We start from the raw sequence: 24,239 nt of genomic DNA, 5'->3' as shown, positions 1-24,239 counted from the left end.
TGTACTAAATGAACTGCATTCGGTGACACCAAGACCTGTGGGCTTGTTAAGAGACCTCGATTTTAAGCGATAAAATTGTTTGTTTTATGGATGCTTTATAAGCATATAGCTGGACGGTGTGGCCGAGCGGCTCTAGGCGCTTCAGTCTGGAACCGCTAGACCGCTACGATTACAGGTTTGAATCCTGCCTCGGGCATGGATGTGTGTGATGTCCTTAGGTTAGTTAAGTTTAAGTAGTTCTAAGTACTAGGGGACTGATGGTAAGTCCCATAGTGCTCAGAGCCATTTGAACCTATAAGCATACCTGTATATTATGTATAATCAGTTCAAGTGGTTCAAATGGCTCTGATCACTATGGGACTTAACTTCTGAGGTCATCAGTCCCCTAGAACTTAGAACTACTTAAACCTAACTAATCTAAGGACATCTCACACAACCATGCCCGAGGCAGATTCCAAACCTGCGACCGTAGCGGTCGCGCAGTTCAAGACTGTAGCGCCTAGAACCGCTCGGCCACCCCGGCCGGCGTATAATCAGTAATTGTATGTAAAATCCTTCTGTAAGAATCTAATATGACCATGTAAGCTATACGAATGTTACTAATAATAAAATATAACGTACAAAAAAAAAAAAGATTCACTGAAGAGCCAGAAAAATCTTGCATAGGCACGCGTGTTCAGATACAGACATACGTAAACATGACGATGCGGTCAGCAATGCCTATATAAGACAAGTGTCTGGCGCAGTTGTTAGATCGGTTACTGCTGCTGCAGTGCCAGGTCATCAAGATTTTAGTGAGGTTGAACGTGGTGTTATAGTCGGCGCACGAAAGATCAGACACATCATCTCCGAGGTAGTGGTGAAGTGGGGATATTCCAGCACGAGCATTTCACGAGTGTACCGTGAATATGAGGAATCCGGTTAAACATCAAATCTCCTACATCACTGTGGCCGTAAAAAATCCTGCAAGCAAGGGACCAACGACGACTGAAGAGAATCGTTCAAAGTCACGGAAGTGCAACCCTTCTGCAAATTGCTGCAGATTTCAATCCTAGGCCATCAAAAAGTGTCAGCGTGAGTACCATTCCGCGAAACGTCATCGCTATGGGCTTTCGGAGCCGAAGGCCCTCTCGTCTACCCTTGATGACTGCACAACACAAAGCTTTACGCCTCGCCTGGGCCCGTCAACACAGACATTGGACTGTTGACGACTGGAAACGTGTTGCCTGGTCGGACGAGTTTCGTTTCAAGTTGTATCGAACGGATGGAAGTGTACGGGTATGGAGACAACTGAATGAATCTATGACCACTGCATGTCAGCAGGGTATTGTTCAAACTGGTGGAGCCTCTGTAATGGTGTGGGGCGTGTACAGTTGGAGTTGGAGTGATATAGGACTGCTGCTACATCTAGATATGAGTCTGACCGGTGACACGTGCGTAGGCATCCTATCTGATCACCTGCCTCCATTCATGTCCACTGTGTTTTCCTACGGACTTGGACAATTCCGGCAGGAGAGTGCAATACCCTACCCCATAATTGCTACAGAGCGGCTCCAAGAACACTCTTCTGAGTTCAGTCACTTCTGCTGGCCACCAAACTCCCCACACATGAACGTTTTGAGCATATCTGGGGTGCCTTGCAACGTGCTGTTCAGAAGAGATCTCCACCGCCTCGAACTCTTACGGATTTATTGACCCCCCTGCAGGATTCATGGTGTCAGTTCCCTCCAGCACTACTTCAGACATCAGTCGAGTCCATGCCACGTCGTGTGCTGCACTTCCGCGTGTTCGCGGAGCCCCTACACGATAGTAGGCAGATGTACCAGTTTCTTTGGCTCCTCATTGTATTTATTTTACTACTTTTCTTATCAGTTGAGTCTCCGTCGCCACATCGTAATGAAAGCTACAAGTTGATTTATTTCGGTGTAGTCAGTATATCTTCTGGACATAGCATACAAAGTCTCATAAACTGTACGACGTGCCATCGTCTTAGGGGAAAAAAAACTATTCTTTTAACTTTCACAGTAGTAGTGAGTTTTATTCGGCTGTGCTAATGAAACAAATCACTAAAATCTAGAGACCTAAAATCTATCGTCCCACTGACGATGGGCATTTGCTATAGCGGTTCTCGCTTGGTATGATTCCAGCAGTTAGTAATTTGCAGTTTAAGTGGTATGGAGCACCACATTCAGTATTAAAAATTTACTCGGTTGGTACCATAAGAGGGCGCCAATCTTTTTTTTTCCTTTTTTCCTAGTCAAAAAGTTACGAACTTATGAGAATGGTAACGCCGGCCACGATGGCCGAGCGGTTCTAGGCGCTTCAGTACGGAACCGCGCTGCTGCTACGATCGCAGGTTCGAATCCTTCCTCGGGCATTGATGTATGTGACGTCTTTAGGTTAGTTGGGTTTAAGTAGTTCTATGTCTAGGGGACTGATGACCTCAGATGTTAAGTCCCACAGTGCTTAGAAGATGTTAAGTCCCATAGTAATTAGAGCCATTTGAACAATTTGAGAATTGTCATCCGTGTCATGGTAAGTCATGGTCAGCCATGATAAATGGAGCTTTCAACTTCTTTACGTTGCGCATCAGCGGTGTATGCCTTTGACCAATTTAAAGACTGTTCATGTCGGTAATTATTACGAAAGTGCGTATTTTAATGCCAAAGTTATGGAGACGTGTAGGTAAATTACTATTTTTTATTAGAGATAATGTTCACCTGGAACGGTGTTTAACTATCGATCTATGTCGGTATGTTATTTGATTCACTCCAGAAATGTACCTACAGAAAGATTGATCCAAGAATCCTGTCTCAGATACTAGCTCACATTTCATTTTTAAACAAGCTCAAAATTACATCCGTACTTTGACGTACTGTTAATAAGGAGTTGCTTAGAATCTGTAGCTTGTCAGATCTCTCGGCTGAAACGGGAAATTTTCTACCGAAGTCCAAGACACTATAACATTGTCTCGGAAAGTTACGAAATGTTAAAAAGTGATATCATACTTGATTTCACTCTATCAGTCAATGTGATCAGAAAATTTAACTCTCTGAATGTTATCAAACACGGACAGTCACTAATGGTTGTAGTCAATACGAGATCAAGGACAGATGAAGGGATTTCCCTTCGATCCGGAAATACTGAAGCTCCTCGAGAAGATAACGAGTCCTGTCACTGTCATGAGGAAGGTCAACAGTTCGTCTGCTGGCTGCGCCCCCTAGTCTGGGAGAAGGCAACACCCGATACGGCTAATGCAGTCGAAACCTTAGCTTTGGTGCTCTGCGGCACTCGTGGCCGGGACGCGACACCAGGTATCACTTTCAGCTTTAAAAACAAACGCTCGCGGCGATATTATTTTTTACGATCAGTCGACCGCCCTTAATGGAGTGTAACTGGGTCCATGACACCCCCTCCTCCTCCCCTCCCCGGCCCTTTATGAGAGGGGAAGGACTCGGGAAACGAGGAAGAGAGGAAAGAGGGCCACCCACGGAGGGGAATACACGCACACGTCGTGTAGGGGTGGACAAGGCGGCGGCTTCGCTCCCGACAGGAAAAGTGGAACGTACTGTGGACGTGCTGTTGCTTAGAGAAGGCACAGTAGGTTTCTCTTGGTACCTGCCGCGGGTCTTAAATCAATTTTCTCCTGGGATTTTGGTCACCCTAGATGATCCAGATGGTTGAGCAGCAAGCGGCACAAAATATTTACGCAGTATAACTTTAGATTGAGAACCTGCAGCAGGTAACACTGCGTCACGCAGCACCCCTTAGTATCAGAAAGTTTCGACGAACTGCCATCTTGGGATAGAATGATATGAAACACTAAAAATGGTGGCTTGTAATCTCCTGAAAGAAGTTAGCAGGAGAAAGACTCTGCAGGATTAAACGTAATAGCCGAAGGCGCTTCGACAAAACACTATCGCGGATTATGGGTAGAAAACAAAATATAAAATTGAAGTAACGAAAATAGTCCAGCACCAAGAACAAGATGGTGAAATATAGGGAGGAGACAACACTATACTGAAGGAGATACAAGAGGCAGTACAGCAAATGAAACAAAGAAAAATAGCAGGACCTGATTAATGTAGAATCTATCAGAGGTAGAGATTTAATGTTAGAACTGAGACTATTGCACTCATCAAGTGAATGTTGGAAATTGAAGATGATACCTTATACTTGAAGAGTGGCGGAAGTAGTATCATTGTATAAAAAAAATGAGTTAGGAATGCTGGTGAAAACTACAGAGGAATATGTCTGTCGAATACTGGCTATAAATTATAGGCACAAATAATTCGATAAATACAGCTGAATAACTCGTATCGGAGGAAGAAAACGGTTTTAGAAAAGGATGATCATGTAGTGACAGTATCATAACCGTACAGCAGTTACATAATTGAAAAGAGACAAGAACAAAATTTGGAAACTGACGTTGCATTTGTAGATTATGAGGAAGCCTTTGACAGTGTCAATAGGTATATGCTGTGAAACATAATGAAAAGACGAGGTCATCCGAAACATTGAATACAAGTGATTTAAATAACGAAATTTGAATTAATACAAGCAAAGAGAGAACAGGACCAATAGCAATGAACAGAGGAGTTCGAAAAGGGTGCAGTCTCTCACCCAACTTATTTAATATACATATTGGCGATATTCTTGGACAATGGATACAAGAAGTTAACCCAGGAACAAAGTTAATTCCTAGAAACACACATTTTAATGGTGTACTCTTTGCTGATGATTTAAAATTTTCTATATATCTTTTGGACTTCCTAATCAGACTCCATTGCTTGAAAACGTCAGGAAATGAAACAAATGTTACGGCTTTTTAAGGAAAATATCCAGTAAGTTCATTTTCTTTTAATAAAAAAATAATAATCTACTGACACGTTTCCACAATTTCGGGATTAATAATTACTTACATGAACAGTCTTTAAATTGGTCAGAGATATACATCGCTGATGTGCAATGTAAAGAAGTTGAAAGCTGCATTTATCATGACTCACCATGGCTTAATATGACATTGATGACCATTGTCGTGAGGTAACGTAGTGAGTAGGAAAAAAGTAAAAAAATAGACTGGCGTCCACTCATGGTCACATCCGATTAAATTTTTAGTACTGAATGTGATAATCCATATCACTTAAATTGCAAATTTTTGACTGCTTCATTTATACGGGCGAGAACCGCTATAGCAGGTGCCCTTCGTCAGTGGGACGATAGATTTTTAGGTCCCCACATTTTAGTACGTATTTACCCGGTCATCTCACAGAGTAGCCTTAGATAATCGCGATATGTTTAGTTAACATAGTTGACCAAAACCCGTAACAACTGTCAAAATCAAAGAAAAGGCACACCGAAACGTGTACGAACATCAATCACATTCTTTTTTTTTTATTTTTCCAGTTTTTCAACTCTATTTTATTCACACTGAAAATATAATTGTGAAGACGACGAAATGGAGAACAGTTTATAAGACTTTGGATGAATTGTCCAGCAGCTTAATGGAAAATCAACTGAATTGCAGGTATTAGAATGTGATGTAAGGTATGAATACATTAATGACATCTTCAACAAGTAAAATAAGTTTCACATGACATGTAGCACAATACATGGATCATCAGCCAATAAAACCAAGAAAGATACGAAGACAAAACTGATAAGTGATGGCAACACCTGTGATCACATATGGAAGTGAGACCTGAACAGCAACTAAGAAACATCAAAGAAGGATTTAAGTCAGCTCAAATGAAAGTTTTAAGGAAAGCAAAAGGCTGTACCCTGAGAGATCAAATGAAGAATCGTGAAATAAGGAAAGAATTAAGTATATTCTGCATGAATGAAAGAATAAGAAACGAGATAACAGAATGGAAGAAGCAGTATACATGTAAGAAAGAGAGATATAGGCAGGCCTAGGAAATGAGTGGCTTTTGTCAAGACGCAACAGGCTGCAAGCTTACTCCTTGAAGTGAAGAAGAAGAACTGCCGTCTCAGAACGTGATAAGTTTAATGAAAATGTATTTCCAAATTCGGCGTCCTCATGGCTTAACACATAAAACATACAAAACCCTGAACCACTGGCTCCTCGAATAGCGTAGCGGAATAGTACACCTAAATTTGTGGAATTATCCGAAGTCTAGCTTCCCACGTTACATCTAAATGTCAAGAACACTGAAAAACCTGAACTTCTAGCTAAGAACAGATTTGTTAATGTTGTGGTCTCCAGTCCGAAGACATGGTAAAGCAGCTCTCCAAATTCATCTGTACTGTGCAAGCCTCATAATCTCTGCATAACTACTGCAACCTACACGCATTTGCACCTACTTACTGTATTCACGCCCTTGTCTCTTTCTAAAGATTTTACGTCCCAAACTTTCTTCCGTTAGGAAACTGTGTTCGATACCTCAGAATGCGTCCTATCTAACTATCCCGTGTTTTAGTGAAATTGTGCCACAAATTTCTTTTTCTCCAATTTACAGTACCTCCTCATTCGCTATTAGATCTGCTACTTTAATTATCGCAATATCAGGTAATGTGGCTTTCCGGAAGTGCTAGTGTTGCTACGCAGCGTCAACAGAAACGACGTTCAGAAATTTTTTGTAGGTTAAAACCATTTTACCACCTTAGCCTGTTAATAGCTTTAAAATGAATATTTCGTTATTTCAGCCTTCAGTAATGCACTACCTGTAGACTTCAGCTCGTGGTCATCGACAAGTAGTTCAGAAATTCCATCTCCGTAAACATCTAACGGTTATGGGAATAATATCGAAATGCAAACAAGACTTTGGACAAAAAGTGACAGACCACTCATCGAGATGTTGGCAGAACTTAACCAGCCCAACTTATATAGATTTTATTTTTAAAGTAGTTGATAATAACCGCTCAACGAAATCAGCATATAGTGGAAAAGCGAATTTCTTTTACAAATTAAAACAGTCGAAGGTACCTTTCTCATCTCATCTTAGGCTGGGACTTAAACAAAATGTTTAGGTCCATGTGCTCAAAAAAATAAAAATGCGATAGAAGCTGAGACAAGATTAATGGGTTTCATCCCTGCTTTGAATGGAAGCAACTAATTTTCCACTAACCATTTCATCTGAAATGGAATACGTGGGAGCATAAAGTCACTGTGATACCATGTTGGAGTTCAGAGACGTATATCGCTGTGTATCGAGAGAGAGAGAGAGAGAGAGAGAGAGAGAGAGAGAGAGAGAGAGAGAGAGAGAGAGAGAGGAACATGAAGAAAATTAGCCATTTGGATGAATAGTTTCAAAAATTCCGAATATTTGACTGATAATGCTTTTGTAATCTTTAACCCCTACTGTTCAATCTGTACATATAAGGAGCATTGATGGAAATAAAAGAAAGGTTCAGGAATGGGACTAAAATTGAAAGTGAAAGGATAGCAATGATGTGACTCGCTGATGACATTGCTACCCGCAGTGAAAGTGAAGAAGAATTACACGAACTGCTGAATGGAATGAACAATCTAATGAGTACAGAATATGGAATGAGACTAAATCGAAGAAAGACAAAGGCAATGAGAAGTAGCAGAAATGAGAGCAGTAAGTAACTTACCAGGATTCGTAGTCACGAATTATATGAAGTTAAGGAATTCTACTGCGAAAGCACTCTGTATTTAGGCCACGAGTGACCTACCTGGACCATCCGACCGCCGTGTCATCCTCAGAGGAGGATGCGGATAGGAGGAGGGGGTGGGGTCAGCACACCGCTCTCCCGGTCGTTATAATGGTATTCTTGACCGAAGCCGCTACTATTCGGTCGAGTAGCTCCTCAATTGGCATCACGAGGCTGAGTGCATCCCGAAAAATGGCAACAGCTCATGGCGGCCCGGATGGTCACCCATCCAATTGCCGACCACGCCCGACAGCGCTTAACTTCGGTGATCTCATGGGAACTGGTGTATCCACTGCGGCAAGGCCGTTGCCCCTCTACTACGTACGCACCAAAATAACCAGCTACGGACGGAGCAAGGAGGACATCGAAAGCAGACTAGCAATACACTGGTAAAAAGGGCCTTATTGATCAAAAGAAGTCTGCTAGCATCAAACATAGGCCTTAATTTGAGGAAGATATTTCTGAGGGTGTACGTTTGGAGCACTGCATTTTATGGTAGTGAAATATGGACTGGGGGAAAACCGGAGCAGAAGAGAATCGGGGCATTTGAGATGTGGTGCTACAGATGAATGTTGAAAATTAGGTCGACTGATAAGATAATAAAAGTGGAGGTTCTGCGCAGAATCGGCAAGGAAGGGGATGAGTGGAAAACTCTCACAAGGAGAAGAGAAAGGATGATAGGATATCTGTTGAGACAACAGGGAATGACTTCCGTGGTACTAAAGGGAGCAGAAGAGGGTGAACGGTAGAGGAAGAGTCGGCCTGTGTGGCCGAGCGGTTAAGTCCCATAGTGCTCAGGACCATTTGAATTTTTTGTAGAGGAAGACAGAGATTGAAATACATCCAACAAATAATTGAAAATGAAGGTTGCAAGTGCTGGTCTGAGATGGATGAGAGGAATTCGTGGCATCATCTGGCATCATCCTTTCCAGACAGTGTGAAACACGCACACACACACACACACACACACACACACACACACACACACACAGACACAGACACACACACACACACACACACACACACACACACACACACACACACACTACTAGTACTGAAAATTTCTCTCGCACTGTGAAATATAATAATATAATACACCGCTTCGGCTGCTGCTGTAAGTGGCCTCCATCGAGGTGATGATACACATAGATGATCTGAAACAAATTCCCTGTGCCTAATACGAAATGACAGAATATTTACTACAACGCCAGAACCTGTTACATTTAAATTCCTTCACATAAACAACTCCTGGCGTTCCCAACCGTCTTCCGTCGCCTGATGTATTAGATTTGGGTCCGAGTGTTTATAAATATTTTTACATAAATTTGCCTAAGCTTGCACACTATTATACCGACGTAGAGAACCTTTAAGAGTGGTCGCAACGTTCAATCGGTTGCACGCGCAGAAAGAGTTTAGTCAGCTCGAGCCCTGAAGCCGCGAAGTCATCCAGTCTTTCCAGGAAAACTGAGACAAGCGTCCATTCTTTCAGTAAAACCAAGGAAACCGATTAAGGCGTCGCATGATCCGTTAAAACATCTGCCCCGAGACAGACGGTAACCGACCCCAAATCATGTCCAGACAGAAACGTTACTTTCACCCACAGTCAGAGGAAAAGGAGCAGCAAAGCCCCGTTATTATCCCAGGAAGCCCTACTTTGTAATTTGAGAGCCGTAATTAACTGCCGAGAATTACATAGGGAGTGCCCGTTGCGCGCAATCACGCACGATGGAGGACGATTAATTTCTACCGGACCACGCCGCGATATCCATCTCAACCATCCGTCAGTGAGGGACCAAAAAAAGTCTTTAATGTACGGTTCCGTTAAATGAATTTGATTATGTGTAAATTAAGTATTGAATATTAAATTACGTAAGATAAATGTGTATCAGTAGCAGGGGAGAGGAATTACACGGAATTATCCCATCCGCTGGCGCCATTACACGCCCTGGTGTGAGCGCTCCGAGGAATGCGCCGCCGGGCTGTAAATATTGTCACGTGACCTGAGGGCGTACCGGCACGGGAGCCGTCCGCCGTCTCCGGGCTGAATGTTAATGAAGGCGGGCCAGGGCGCTCAGCCAGTGACGTCACACTGCTGGCTCCGTGTAAGCCACTTGCCAACCGCCACGGTCCCATTCTACACCGGCCTATGCAGAGCTCGCGGTATTTCCGCTTCGGTGCTCCGCCACAACATAGCTCCGACTAGTGTCGGGGTCACCAGTGTTCCACAGTTACTACTTCGGGTGTTCGCAAGTCTAGTAAGCACAATAAGTAATACTACCTAGCGAGGTGACGTAGTTACAACACAACGGACTCGCGTTACAGAAGAGGGGAGGTCGAATCTCCTTCTGGCCATCCAAGTGTAAGGGAGAGAGTATGGATAGTGAGCAAGTAAGATGAAATTATTGTCTTTAAATGCGAGCATTTTAGAGTATGTTGTTACTGACATCAAATGACGCAACAACTTTACTGCTACCATTCGCTATTTACACTGCTAAGCCAAAATATTATCCCCACTGCCCGCTGTAAGACTGGATGCCTTCAGGTAGCGTTACGGGCACAAGAGAACAGTTGCCAACATTAGTAACGTAGAAGTAAATATCCTCGGAGTAGTGAAGCAACTCAAATCACTTAACAAAAGCAAGTCTTCTGGTCCAGACTGTATAGCAATTACGTTCCTTTCGGAGTATGCTGCTGCATTAGCTCCATACTTAACAATCGTATACAACCGTTCGCTCGACGAAAGATCCGTACCCAAAACTGGAAAGTTGCACAGGTCACACCAATATTCAACAAAGGTAGTAGGAGTAATCCACTAAATTACAAAAAAATGGTTCAAATGGCTCTAAGCGCTATGGGACTTAACTTCTGAGGTCATCAGTCCCCTAGAACGTAGAACTACTTAAACCTAACGAACCTAAGGACATCACAAACATCCATGCCCGAGGCAGGATTCGAACCTGCGACCGTAGCGGTTGCGCGGTTCCAGACTGTAGCGCCTAGAACCGCTCGGCCACTTCGGCCGGCCACTACATTACAGGACCATATCGTTAACGTCGATATGTAGCAGGATTTTACAACATATATTGTGTTCGAACATTGTGAATTACCTCGAAGTAAACGGTCTATTGACACACAGTCAACAAGGATTTAGAAAACATCGTTCTTGTGAAACGCAACTAGCTCTTTACTCGCATGAAGAGTGTTACTGACAAGGGATTACAGATTGATTCGTGTTTCTGGATTTCTAGAAGTCTTTTGACACTGCACCACACAAACGGCTTATAGTGAAACTGCGCGCTTATGGAATATCGTCAGTTATGTGAGTGGATTCGTGTTTTCCTGTCAGAGAGGTCACAGTTGGTTGTAACTGACGGAACGTCATCGAGAACAACAGAAGTTGTACAGAAGTTGTAACCCCAAGGTGGTGTTAAAGGTCCTCTGCAATTCTTTATCTGCATAAATGATTTACGAGATAATCTGAGCAGCCGTCTTAAGTTGCTTGCAGATTATGCTGTCGTTTATCGTATACTGGTCATCAGGCGTTTCGTCCTTACTTCTGGTTTCTTTTTCTTCCTTCCTGGCGCTCAGTAAAGCACGAAAGTAGTGATTTACAAATTTTAGCCAGTCGTGTCTTCTCATTACTTACTGTCTTCTTCATTTTAGCTTGTTCCAGCTTCGACTTCAACTAGTGTGCATCAGCTCTCTTCAGCGCACCATTACACCATCCTGCCAGTTATTATTATGGAAAATCTGCGGTTCAGAGATGAAGCAAGTTTCTGCACAAATTGTAAGATTTTTACAGCTGCAGACAGATATATTTCTTACAGACGCCTTGAAATATCACCCACAACATCTCGCAAGCACGTCATATACACCAGTGTCTTTATCAGAAACAAAGTCCACGGACTTCCTCACCCGATTAACTTCATTTCCCTTAGTACATAAACGTTAATTTTTATTTTTTCCAAGTGAAGTTCTTACTTCCTTTCACTATTCCCACACGGATACCATCGCCTTATTTCCTTCAGCAGAAATGCTAACAAAGTCACTGATGTACCGACGTGCATTGAAATAAGCGCGCCGCCAGTTACGAAGCCGCTTATCCTACAGCCGCCACCGCGGCATGAGCGCGCTGTCACGAACGGTTATGCCGCTACCAGCGAGATGCAAGCATCCCCTCTCCGAAGCTCCAGGGTGGTACTTAAGTTCGAACTTCCGCGCCCTGGCCCCAGCTTGCCAGTTGAATAATATTTGCAGACTTTCAAAGTGGCAAGGGCTCTACATCTTCTGAATAGACGTTGTATTGAAGGAAGTCTCAAGCAGCAGTGTCGGAAATCTACGGACGCCAACGATGGCCGATTCTGATATGCGTTGCAACGTCGCAGCGCTGCATTCCGTACCTCAGGCTCTACATCTTCTGAATAGACGTTGTATTGAAGGAAGTCTCAAGCAGCAGTGTCGGAAATCTACGGACGCCAACGATGGCCGATTCTGATATGCGTTGCAACGTCGCAGCGCTGCATTCCGTACCTCAGGCCCTACACAGTTCGGCACTATAGAGGGCACTGAAATGTTATTCGCTTTTCAGTGTACGCTGGAATAAAAAGAGCTTTTTAATTATTTACAAACTCCTAAGGTATCTTTGTGGTAATAACGCAGCTGTGGCCCACTGGAAGCTATATTAACAATCGTTAACTTTATGTATTTCGTATATACAGTTATTTCAGCTTAGGCATCTAATATTTTTACTACTTAAATTTCTGGTGTCAGTCCAACTAACCTTGTCAAACTACTGTGCAAAATTTACGCTATAAATCTCTTTTGCAGTGGCTGTTCAAACACCTTCGTTACACCAGTATTTGTCTGTTTATATTTGTGCGTTGTTAAAAACCAGTACTATTATACTCTTATTACACATTTTCCTTTAAATTAACCAAACTTGTTATTCAATATTTCACTTACTTGCAAATCGACAAGAGGCTTAAAAAGCACTTGTTGAACTTGTATCTGTATGTTCTCATATTACGGCACCAACTTTTGTTTTATGCTAGAAAAGGACAACTCCTGCCGTAGAGGCCTCGGAAGGCCCAACGATCTGACCGACCGCCGTATCATCCTCACCTGATAGGCGTTAATGGATGCGGATATCAGTGGGCACGTGGCCAGCACACCGCTCTCCCGGCCGTTGTTGGTTTACGAGATTGGAGTCGCTACTTCTCAATCAAGTAGCTCCGCAGTCTGCTTCACAAGGGCTAAGTGCACCCCGCTTGCCAAAGAACGCTCGGCAGACCGGATGGTCACCCATCCAAATGCTAGCCGAGCTCGACAGCCCTTAACTTCGGTGATCTGACGAGAACCGGTGTTACCACTGAGATAATGGCGGTATGTCAATTATGTCTCTTCCACCTGGCTAAGGTACCAGAGAGATCCGGTCAGTAGTAAAGCTGCAGACTTTCGGTGTGTTTTTGAAACTTTTTACGCAATTCCTCTATGTCCTTGTAAGTACAGGGTGTTGCGTACGACGAAAGCGCATGCCCGCAGTTTACACGAAATACGGTGGCAAGTTCCCTCTGCAGCTGCCACAAGGCAACTCAACGAGTCTTTTTTGAGTTGTAAATACAACAAGACCTCACTTGTGTTATATACTAGATTTCGGGCGTGCTGTTCCAAAACTCTATTTCTTCATCTGATATTTTGACCGTACATCTTCCCGACACCTTATGAGCGACCCTACAGACTGCAGCTAAAGCGCTCGCTGCAACATTCTGGACCTGCGCAGTACTACAATGCGGCCATAGATACATAAATACCAGATACAGCGTTCGGCAGTAATAAACTATAAACATACTGAATCTATCTTTTAAATAGCCTGTCTACGGTGGGATATTGATGCATCATTATGAAGTGCACTGTAGCTACGCCTGTGCGACTTTATTAAAGAAAGACCCCAACTCTATAATTTACCCTGGCTGAAACCAATGTCCCTATTGCTATTAATTATTTAATTAACAGAGGCACAATGTATTTTCTAAAAGACTGTGGCTTGCATTCCTTGCTGCTCTGGCAGGGTAGCAGCGGTCGCCATACGCCGCTTGGTTCAGGCTACTTGAATTACGTACGGGTTGGGCGGGTTGCGTCTTGCAGGCGCAGTTAAGTTCTTCCGCCGTTAAACTGAGAATTGGGTGGCGCTGATGACAAAAAAGCTTCGCTATATGATACTGATTTTTTTCTTTTTAAACCGTAGTTATATGAATGAACCTCGACCCTGAATAAATATTAAAAAATGTGGTAAACTAATTTAAGTAAGTTTTTAAATATTGGTCTGAATCGAACGAAGTTTCGATTTAAGTTCGCTAACATCACTGCAGCTGTTTGGCACGTGCTGATATTTACGTTTCTGTCATGTTTTTGTGCATGAGTCATACATTCTAGTTCTAAAAAATCTAGAAACTTAGTTCCAAATTGATGATTTACAAGCACCTTTCAACCAGATTTAACCAAAGAAGATGTGCTATTCAATATTCTGTACGCAGAATAACTGTATGTAACAGCTACAACTAACGGAGACATCGGAATTATATTCTTTACTGAAAATTGCACATCATTGTTACTCTGGTTCTTCAGGATATGGATTAACGGGGACTATTCGTTGTCGTGCTTGAGTCCTGGAGCTCCCAGAGAAGTATTGAAACGTAGGCGCTGTTTCTCGCTGTTCTCATTTCTGCTTTTCATTCCTTTCGTCTTTCTTCGATTCACTGTCATTCCTTATTCTGTGCTCATTACATTGTTCAGTCCATTCAGCTTACCATGTAATTCGTCTTCATTTTCAGTCAGGGTACCAATGTCAGCAACGAATCGTATCATTGATATGCTTCCACCATGAATTCTAATCCCACTCTTGAACCTTTCTTATGAAACATATTACACAGGAACGTAATCGTCAGCAAATAATAAAGCTGACAGAAAGCCTACATAATGGTACAAAAATAAGAATAAAGACTAACCTTGCTGTTTCAGATTATATACCGGTAAACCAAGGAGTTCGACAAGGGTACAGCTTATCATCCAAGCGTTTAGTATATAAGCTGACGATTTGATTGAAACATGGAACAAGAAATTCATCCTGGCTTGAGATTATCACATAACATATTTTTTTTAATACGATGCTTTTCGCAGACGACCTTGCCATTAGACAGGATAGCGAGACTTCTACACAAAGATCCATCTATAGACTGAACTAAATTTCTAAGCAATGTAATATGAAAATATCCATTCCAAAAACAAAAATGATGGCTTTCAAACGGACAAGACGGCTGAAAAGTAAGATCACAATAGGAAACAAAATCATTGAACAAGTTAGTCACTCACATTACCTTTGGAATATTATAAGCTACCAGGGTGAACTCGACACTGACAACAAACGTCAGGAATTTCAAACATAATGTGCGGGACAGTCAATACAAAATTGAGAAATAAAGTGAGAAAAGACACCAAAATGAAGTTTTATAAGGTTGTGGGCACCCCGACATTGCTATCTGGAAGTTAAACCTGGACAGTTACTATAAAGCAAGAAAGTAGAATATAACCAGCATAAATGAAATTTCCAAGAGGAGTTAAGGCCTGTATCAGAATAGATGGACTTAGAAAGACGACATAGAAGCAGAGCTTGAGATATATGTCATTAATGAGAAGATCAAGACTACTCTGCAAAGTTAGTTAGAACATCTGCTATGAGTACCAGGTTCAAGACTATAAAATCAAGCCTTAAATTTTAAACTTCCAAGTACAAAATACGTAGGAGGACCAATAAAAAGATGGCTGGATACCAGGAAGACGGGACATTCCTATAGCGTAGATCATAATGAAAGAGGAAGAACAATCTGAATATTACGAAAATCGACTACCTTTTAATTAGCTTGCAGAGCGTAAGTAATAAAATCCGTAACTGCATAAATGACTTACCAGCCAGAGCAAATGCATCACCACAACAGAATTTGAAGAATTTCATATCTCAAGCAGGGATAGTACGATAAAGAGTTAACGATAATTTATGCGTTTATTTACTAAACGTATGATGACAATAGCGAATGTTAAGAAGTACGTAGTTTGCAGTTGTACATTTAAAGATTTACAAACAAAGCTAATATGTTTAAATTCTGAAAATTAATAATTTGATAATGCTAACAAGGGCGAAATTTATACTATAAAATTAGGACTGTTAACTAAAGTAGGTAGATTTTATCATAGTTCATATCTAGAGAATGAAGTCAGTGGATAGCAAGGTAGCAGCATTAGTAAAGCCACTGGAACGTCCTCGACACTTTCTCAGAGGGCAGTCTCTGACAATATGCTGAGTGATATGCTCTTGAACCCCACAATCGCTAGCTCGAAAGTTTCCGTATCCCAACTTATGCATTGTCACCTGGCGTGACCGATTCCTATTCTGTTCAGCCTTGTTCACTCACTTTCACTTCTAATCCAAATAGGCTAGCAGACTGATCGTGAATACCTTGATGTTTTATTGCTGTTGCGTTCCATTTCCTGCACCACTCTTCCTTGATGTCAAACCTCTTATTGTTTCTCCCATTATGCCACAGTGGAATGAGTACGAGGGTCGGTCAAAAAGTAATGCCTCCCATTTTTTTCTACTTAAAAAAATTAAGTTAAGTGAAAAATTTGAATTTGGCGCCATTCCTCAAACCTTCTTCTGCAATCCACTGCAGTAGTAACTTTCTGTGTCAACAGGTGGCAGCACAGCAGAAGTTTGTAAGATGGCCGACATCGATGTTCGTTTGAAACAGCGTTGTGTGATTGAATTCTTGAATGCAGAAGGTGAAACGCCCATACGCATTCATGAAAGACTGAAGAAGGTGTATGGTGTTGTGACAGTGGATGTCAGCACTGTTAGACGATGGGTTCGTCGTTGTAAGGAAGCTGAAGAGCAAACACCGTTGACTGACGAAAAGCGGAGCGGCAGGCCGGTGAGTGCAGTGACTCCACACAACATTCAGCAAGTTGATGACATCATTCGTGGTGACCGTCGGGTGACTGCAGATGAAGTGTGTCGCATTATTTCTCTTAGTAAAGGCAGTGTGATCACGATTATTAAACAATTGGGGTACTCAAAAGTTTGTGCACGGTGGGTTCCAAGAATGTTAACCGATCAGAATAAAGAGGCAAGGAAAACAATAGCCTCCCAACACTTGCAGCGCTTCCGTTTGGAGGGAGATGAGTTTCTGAAAAAAATTGTGACTGGGGACGAAACATGGGTGCATTTTTTTGAACCCGAATCAAAGAGGCAGTCAATGGAGTGGCGTCACACAAGCTCGCCGAGGAAGAAAAAATTCAAAACTGTGCGATCGGCAGGGAAAGTTATGGCAACAGTTTTCTGGGATACAGAGGGTGTGATTCTGGTTGATTTTTTGGAGCAGGGATGCACAATAAATTCTGTTCGATACGTCACAACCCTCAAAAAACTTAAAGCACGTCTTCAGCGAGTTCGCCCAACAAAATCAATGGCAGATGTTCTTCTTTTGCATGACAATGCAAGACCACACACCAGTCGTCACACCTCTGACAAGATTGTCAAAATTGGATGGGAAGTTTTGCCTCATCCCCCACACAGCCCTGACCTGGCACCATCAGACTTCCATCTGTTCGGGCTACTAAAAGAAGCTCATCGTGGGATTCATTTTGAAGATGAGGAGGCCGTCAAAACATCCGTGCGTCAATGGCTTAGGAAGCAGAGCTGTGATTTTTACCGTGCTGGGATACATGCCCTTGTTCAAAGATGGACCAAAACTGTAGAGATGGGCGGAGATTACATTGAAAAATGACAAAATGATCCTCAATGTTGTGGTTTTCAACCTATGTAATTGCAATTAAATTTCCTGACAATTAAACGTAGAAAAAAAAATAGGAGGCATTACTTTTTGACTGACCCTCCCACTATGAAGAAGACTCGAGGAGGGTCATTTAAGACCGAAGATCTTGGGAGTAATGCAGCTCCCCCTACTGTCGACTGGTCGCTTCTTGGTGCCGCAGTTCACGAGGTAGAGTAGTGCTGATGGTGTGTAACCGTAATAATTCTCATTGATTCATTCAGAAGGACGTCTACTCTTCCTTGTATGAGCACTCCTTTCTCTTATTGGGGCACAGCATCCAGCTACGGGGTATCCAGTTTCAAAGCTGCAGTGGGTAGAGTGGAGGCTACAACACCCTGGTTTGTGCCCGCCAGTTTCTTTATGATGTTATGTGTTGCATGTCACAGATAGTAATCGCGCTTTCCGTGGGGAGGCGATGGGCACTGAGGACAGTATTTTCGTACCGAACCGCTGTCAGCCCTCCATCGGCAGCGCTGTTTTCTCAGTCGGGGCTTCTGGATTCAGTCATTGGCGCGTCCTGCCGGCTGCGGACACCGTTTGTCAATACGCTGCGCTCTGCTCCCCTGAGTCAACACCGCGCTGCCCCGGGCCGAGGCGCGGGTTAAGAGCCACTTAATCACAGCCGGCCACAGCCCGTAGCTCGAGTCTCCTCCCAACCCCTTCTCGGCACGTGGCGACCCAATTTTCAGCACTCCATTAGCGGGTTCCGGCATCGGGTTCCATCCGACCGGCATCAGCTCAAAAAGCGGAGGCAGCGTTTGACGAGTGGTCTCACGCTGGGCTGCAGCTGTTTAGACGTCACTCTGTTCGCCCTCTTCACACCTGGTATCCTGAGAACCCCCTGGCAGGGGTAACCACGTCGATTGGGTGTATATGCAAAAGCTTTCTTGGCAGTGCACTAGAGACACAGACAGTTCCTCTTCTTCTTTTACTGTATCTGCATGACCACAGGCAGCCCGTTTCTCAGTTCTTCTGCGACGTCCGGTATCCTTCTGTCCTGTGTGCTTTCCTGCATCACTCTCTATCCTATTCCTGTACCCTTCTCCGTCTTTGGTCTCTGGAATGTTGGTCGGTGTGTACTTGCGTCTTCAGTTTCCTTCCTCGATCTCCATCTCCGGCCATTTCTTTCTAGCGTAGAGAAGGTGTGGATAGCAGCATGTGCAGACGACCAAACGATTTTTTTAATAAAATATTTGTAGCCAGGATTCGATTATGAAACTTCGCGATGTTGTGTTTAAAGAATCAGTCTAATAAAAAATTTAATTTAAAAAAGATGCGAATATTTTCGCAGTTTTGCCCTCCATCCGCCCGTACTGCTTAAGATGGTCCACGAGGTTCTTTGCAAGATGTGGCAACCCTGCAAGCTTGCTTAGGCACAATATCTTTAACCTTGGTCTATAAGCTGCTTCCAGTCCAAGCGGCACATCGATGCAACTGCTCAGTCATGAGTTGTGCTGTAATAAGTTAACACGTGTTTGTGTCCCTCATCACGGAAATGCGCAACGGTATGCAATTTCTTTTTGCGTTCAATTGTATGAAAACGTGACGACAACTTACGATAAGCCTCTTGGAGAGGAGGTTATGTCGAGAGCTCAAGTTTTACGTTGGCATAAAATGTTTAGTGAAGGCAGAACGAATGTTGAAGACGAAGACCGCAGTGAACGACCATCAACCTCACGGACGGATGGCAACTTGGCCAGGCTGCGTGAACTCGAACGATCTGATCGAAGATTATCCGCGAAAATGATTGTAGAAGAACTGAACATCAATCGAGAAACGGCTCATCTAATAATAACTGAAGATCTTGGTATGAGAAAGATCTGTGCAAAAATGGTCCCCAAAAATATCACACCACAACAGCGAGAAACACGGAAATATGTGGCAGCCGATCTCTTAGAGCAAACGGAAATCAATCCAGAATTGTTGAGCCGTGTTATCACTGGTGATGAAAGTTGGTTTTTCCAGAACGATCCAGAGACAAAACTCCGAAGTTCGCAATGGTGCTCAAAGGGATCTTCCAGACCGAAACAAGCTCGCATGTCAAAGTTAAAAGTGAAATGCATGCCTGAGTGCTTCTTTGATTCAAAGGGAATTGTAAATAAAAAGTGAGTGCCTCCTGGACATACAGTTGACCAATATTACTACAAAGAAATTTTAGAAAGACTTCGTAAAAGAGTTCTTAGTGTCCGTGCCAACATTGCTGATAATTGTATTCTGCATCACGATAATGCTGGCTCTATCAGTACAGCAATTTTTAACTTCAAAACAAATTTCAGTTCTACCACAGCCACCTTATTCATCAGATATCGCTCCGTGCGACTTTTTTATATTGTCAAGAGTCAAAACGACGAATAAGGGACACCATTTTCAAACAACACGAGATCCCAAAAAGCTGTGACGAGGGTCTTGGAGGATATTACAGAAGATGAGTTACAGAAATGTTACCACCAATACAGAAGCGCTGGAAAAAGTGTGTGCAATCAGAAGGGAACTACTTTGAAAGAGAAGACACAAAACTTTACTAAAACGGTAAGCAACTTTTTTTTCACATCAGTCTCATTACTTTATTGTCGCACCGCTCGTGGTCTTGCGGTAGCGTTCTCGCTTCCCGCGCACGGGGTCCCGGGTTCGATTCCTGGCGGGGTAGGCGATTTTCTCTGCCTCGATATGACTGGGTGTTGTGTGTCTTTCATCATAGTCCCATCCTCATTCACTCGCAAGTCGCCGTAGTTGCGTTAAAGAACTTGTGGAGCGGCGGCCGAACCGCCCCCAGAGGGGTCTCCCGGCCACCAATGCAATACACTCATTCATTCATTGTCGCACCCCGTACACAGTCTTCCCCAACTCCGCCCCTCCCCCGCCCCCTCTCCCACACACCACTCCAGTCCCACTTGGGGACAACGCGAAGAACGTCCATACAACCATGTCAAACAGGTAGGGAAGTTTTCATTAGCGATGTTGTTCAACTCGCACTTTACACTGACTTGAATGATGTCGGTTATGCCGTCAAAGCGTTGACATATAACTTGAATTGCGGCACTTTTTCGTTTTGTGGTATGTTCTCCCTGGTTACGCCCTCGTTACCCATAATGACTGTTTCCGGAAAATGATTGTCCCCGTTTTGCAGATCCATCAAGCCGCGGCTAGCCTCCACGCATGGTTCTTTTTGTTCGGGATAAAGATGCGCGGTCTAACTTTGTACACACAAGACTTTGACACACAACAGCCTCACGTCCACTACAGATATTGACTCCTCACAACAGGCTGTTCTTTACAGTTCTTTCATCACGCTGACATCGTAATTACTGCGCTCACGTTGCTTATACCTCAATAATAAAATCAGTCTCGGAACTTCCTAAAGGAAGTCTTCTTTTCCCCTTGGAGGCAGGCGATCACCTTGGTGAAATTCGAAGGTGTAGACTCCATTTATGAACACACACTACCCATCCACGGACATTACGAGCGACGGGAATAAACTCTTCAGATTAGGTACCTCCCAGCAAACAACACCGTACCACCCTTTCTTTAACCTGTAAACGAAATGGAGTACAGCTTTAATCTGTAAAAAGGGAAATGCCAAGGCTCAATGTAGACATAGTAGGGGCCAGTGAAGTGAAGTGGAAAGAAGACAAGGATTTCTAGTCAGATGAGTATAGGGTAATATCAAGAGCAGCAGAAAATGCTATAACGGGTGTAGGATTCGTTATGAATAGGAACGTAGGGCAGAGAGTGTGTTACTGTGAACAGTTCAGTGGTAGGGTTGTTCTTATCAGAATCGACAGCAAACCGACAACGATAGTTCCGGTATATATGCAAGCTGAAGATGAAGAGAGAAAGTATATGAGGATATTCAGAGGGGAATACAGTACGTAAAAGGAGTCGAAAACCTAATAGTCATGGGAGACTGGAACACAGTTGTAGGGGAAGGAGTAGAAGAAAAGGTTACAGGAGAATATATGTTTGGGACAAGGAATGAGAAAGGAGAAAGACTTAATTGGGTTTTGTAACAAGTTTCAGCTAGTAATAGCGAATACTTTGTTCAAGAATCACAAGAAGAGGTAGTATAGTTGGAAAAGGCCGAGTGATGCGTAAGATTTCAGTTAGATTACATCATCGTCAGACAGCGGTTCCGAAATCAAATACTGAATTGTAAGGTTTACCCAGGAGCAGACATAGAGTCAGATCACACAATATAGTAGTGATGAAGAATAAACACACAGTGAAGTGGGATACAGAAGTACTAAGGAATGACGAGATACGCTTTACGTTCTCTAAGGCTATAGATACAGCAATAAGGAATAGCTCAGTAGGCAGTACAGTTGAAGAGAAAGGGACATATCTAAAACAAACCATTACAGAAGTTGGAAAGAAAAACATAGGTGAAAGAAGGTAGCTATGACGAAACCATGGGTAACAGAAGAAATACTTCATTTTACTGATGAAAGGAGGAAGTACAAAAGTGTTCCAGGAAACTCAGGAATACAGAAATACAAGTCGCTGAGGAATGAAATTAAGAGGAAGTGCAGGGATGCTAAGACGAAATGGCTCCAAGAAAAATGTGAAGAAATACAAAAAGAAATTACTGTCAGAAGAAGATTTGTCTGATGTGATAGAAGAGGAAACAGGAGTCGATTTTAAGAGAGATAGTCGATCAAGTATTAGAATCAGCATTTAAAAGAGCTTTGGAGGACTTAAGATCAAATAAGGCAGAAGGTATAGATAACATTCCATCAGAATTTCTAAAATCACTGGAGGAAGTGGCAACAAAACGACTATTCACGTTGGTGTGTAGATCGTATGAGTCTGGCGACATACCATCTGACTTTCGAAAAAGCATCATCCACACAATTCCAAAGACTGCAAGAGCTGACAAGTGCGAGATTTATCGCACAATCAGCTTAACAGCTCATGCATCCAAGTTGCTCACAAGAATAATATACAGAAGAATAGAATAGAAAATTGGGGACATGCTAGATGACGATCACTGACTTCACAAAAGGTAAAGGCATGAGGGAGGCAATTCTGACATCGCGGTTGATAATGGAAGCAAGACTAAAGAAAAATCAAGAAACGTTCATAGAATTTGTCGACCTGGAAAAAGCATTTGACAATGTAAAGTGGTGCAAGATGTTCGAAATTGTCAGAAAAATAGGGGTAAGCTATAGGTAGAGACGGGTAATATACGATATGTACTACAGCCAAGAGGGAATAATAAGAGTGGACGACCAAGAACGAAATGCTCGGATTAAACAGGGTGTAAGACAGGGATGTAGTCTCCCCCGCCTCCCCCCTCTACTGTTCAATCTGTATATCGAAGGAGCAAAGATGGAAATAAAAGAAAGGTTGAGGAGTGGAGTTAAAATTCTTGGTGAAAGGATATAAATGGTACGATTCGCTGATGACACTGCTATCCTGAGTGAAAGTGAAGAAGAATTACATGATCTGCTGAATGGAATGAACACTCTAATGAGTACAGAATATGGATTGAGAATAAATCGAAGAAAAACAAAAGTAATGAGAAGTAGTAGAAATACGAACATTAGGATTGATGGTCACGTTGATATCAGTAACCGATACCTACTTAACGAAAACCTTATTTCATCTATTAATGACTTCCTACAATCATTATCGTCACTCCTATATTGTTTTTTACTGTATCCCAAAATGGACAAAAAACATTTAAGACTACAGGTTGATACAATTCTGTGTAATATGTCTAGGAACTCATCGACGTTACACTTATGACGCGAGCCGATCCCGGGTAGCCGCGCGGCCTAGGAAGCCTAGCCACGGTTCGTGCGGCTCCCCCAGTTGGAGGTTCGAGTCCTCCCTCGGGCATGGGTGTATGTGTGTGTGTTTGTGTGTGTGTGTGTGTGTGTGTGTGTGTGTGTGTGAGTGTGTGTGTGTGTGTGTGTGTGTGCTTTGTCCTTAGCGTAAGTTAGTTTGATTAAGTAGTGTGTAAGACTAGGGACCAATGACCTCAGCTGTTTGTTTCCATAGCAACTTATCACAAATTTCCAAATTTACTTATGACACGTACGAACAACAGCACACAAACATATTAGTCCCGGCAACAAATTAAAGTAGTTCCCCCTTCCGTTAGGTACAAACTTTCTGGATGTCTCTGGAGAGGATGTCGTAGATTGTGAAGCAAATGCTGGTAATGAAATAAGTTGATATTAGTACAGAGAACAACTGTCTGTGCTACAACTTCCCACCATTTAAACACCAGTCTTCCGTAGGAGGGGTCCGCTTAGTATTTTCAAACTAGATCGCCCCAGTTTTTACATATTCGGATTCTAGGCCACATAGTACATACAGTTTACTCAGAGTATGGTTTGCTGTTCATAATAGATGTCACTGTAATCGACAAACATAATGTGTGCCTGTTTATGCAATTCAGAACCAATGCATTTGATTCTACACTCCTGGAAATTGAAAAAAGAACACCGTGAATTCATTGTCCCAGGAAGGGGAAACTTTATTGACACATTCCTGGGGTCAGATACATCACATGATCACACTGACAGAACCACAGGCACATAGACACAGGCAACAGAGCATGCACAAGTCGGCACTAGTACAATGTATATCCACCTTTCGCAGCAATGCAGGCTGCTATTCTCCCATGGAGACGATCGTAGAGATGCTGGATGTAATCCTGTGGAACGGCTTGCCATGCCATTCCCACCTGGCGCCTCAGTTGGACCAGCGTTC

At 42.9% G+C, this 24,239-nt stretch overlaps 1 protein-coding gene and 1 pseudogene across 1 annotated transcript in view; both read right to left on the bottom strand.

Annotated features, from left to right (window-relative positions):
- LOC126277955 (uncharacterized) overlaps positions 1-24,239 on the bottom strand; it is a 1,123,821-nt gene that overhangs the window by 134,012 nt on the left and 965,570 nt on the right. The window lies entirely within an intron of this gene.
- Positions 7,832-7,949, bottom strand: LOC126279201 (5S ribosomal RNA; annotated as a pseudogene).

Source organism: Schistocerca gregaria, chromosome 6, assembly GCF_023897955.1.
Source record: "Schistocerca gregaria isolate iqSchGreg1 chromosome 6, iqSchGreg1.2, whole genome shotgun sequence".
NCBI classification, from domain to species: Eukaryota; Metazoa; Arthropoda; class Insecta; order Orthoptera; family Acrididae; genus Schistocerca; species Schistocerca gregaria.
The sequence above is the reverse complement of the archived record's forward strand: the minus strand, read 5'-3'. Positions and strand labels throughout refer to the sequence as shown.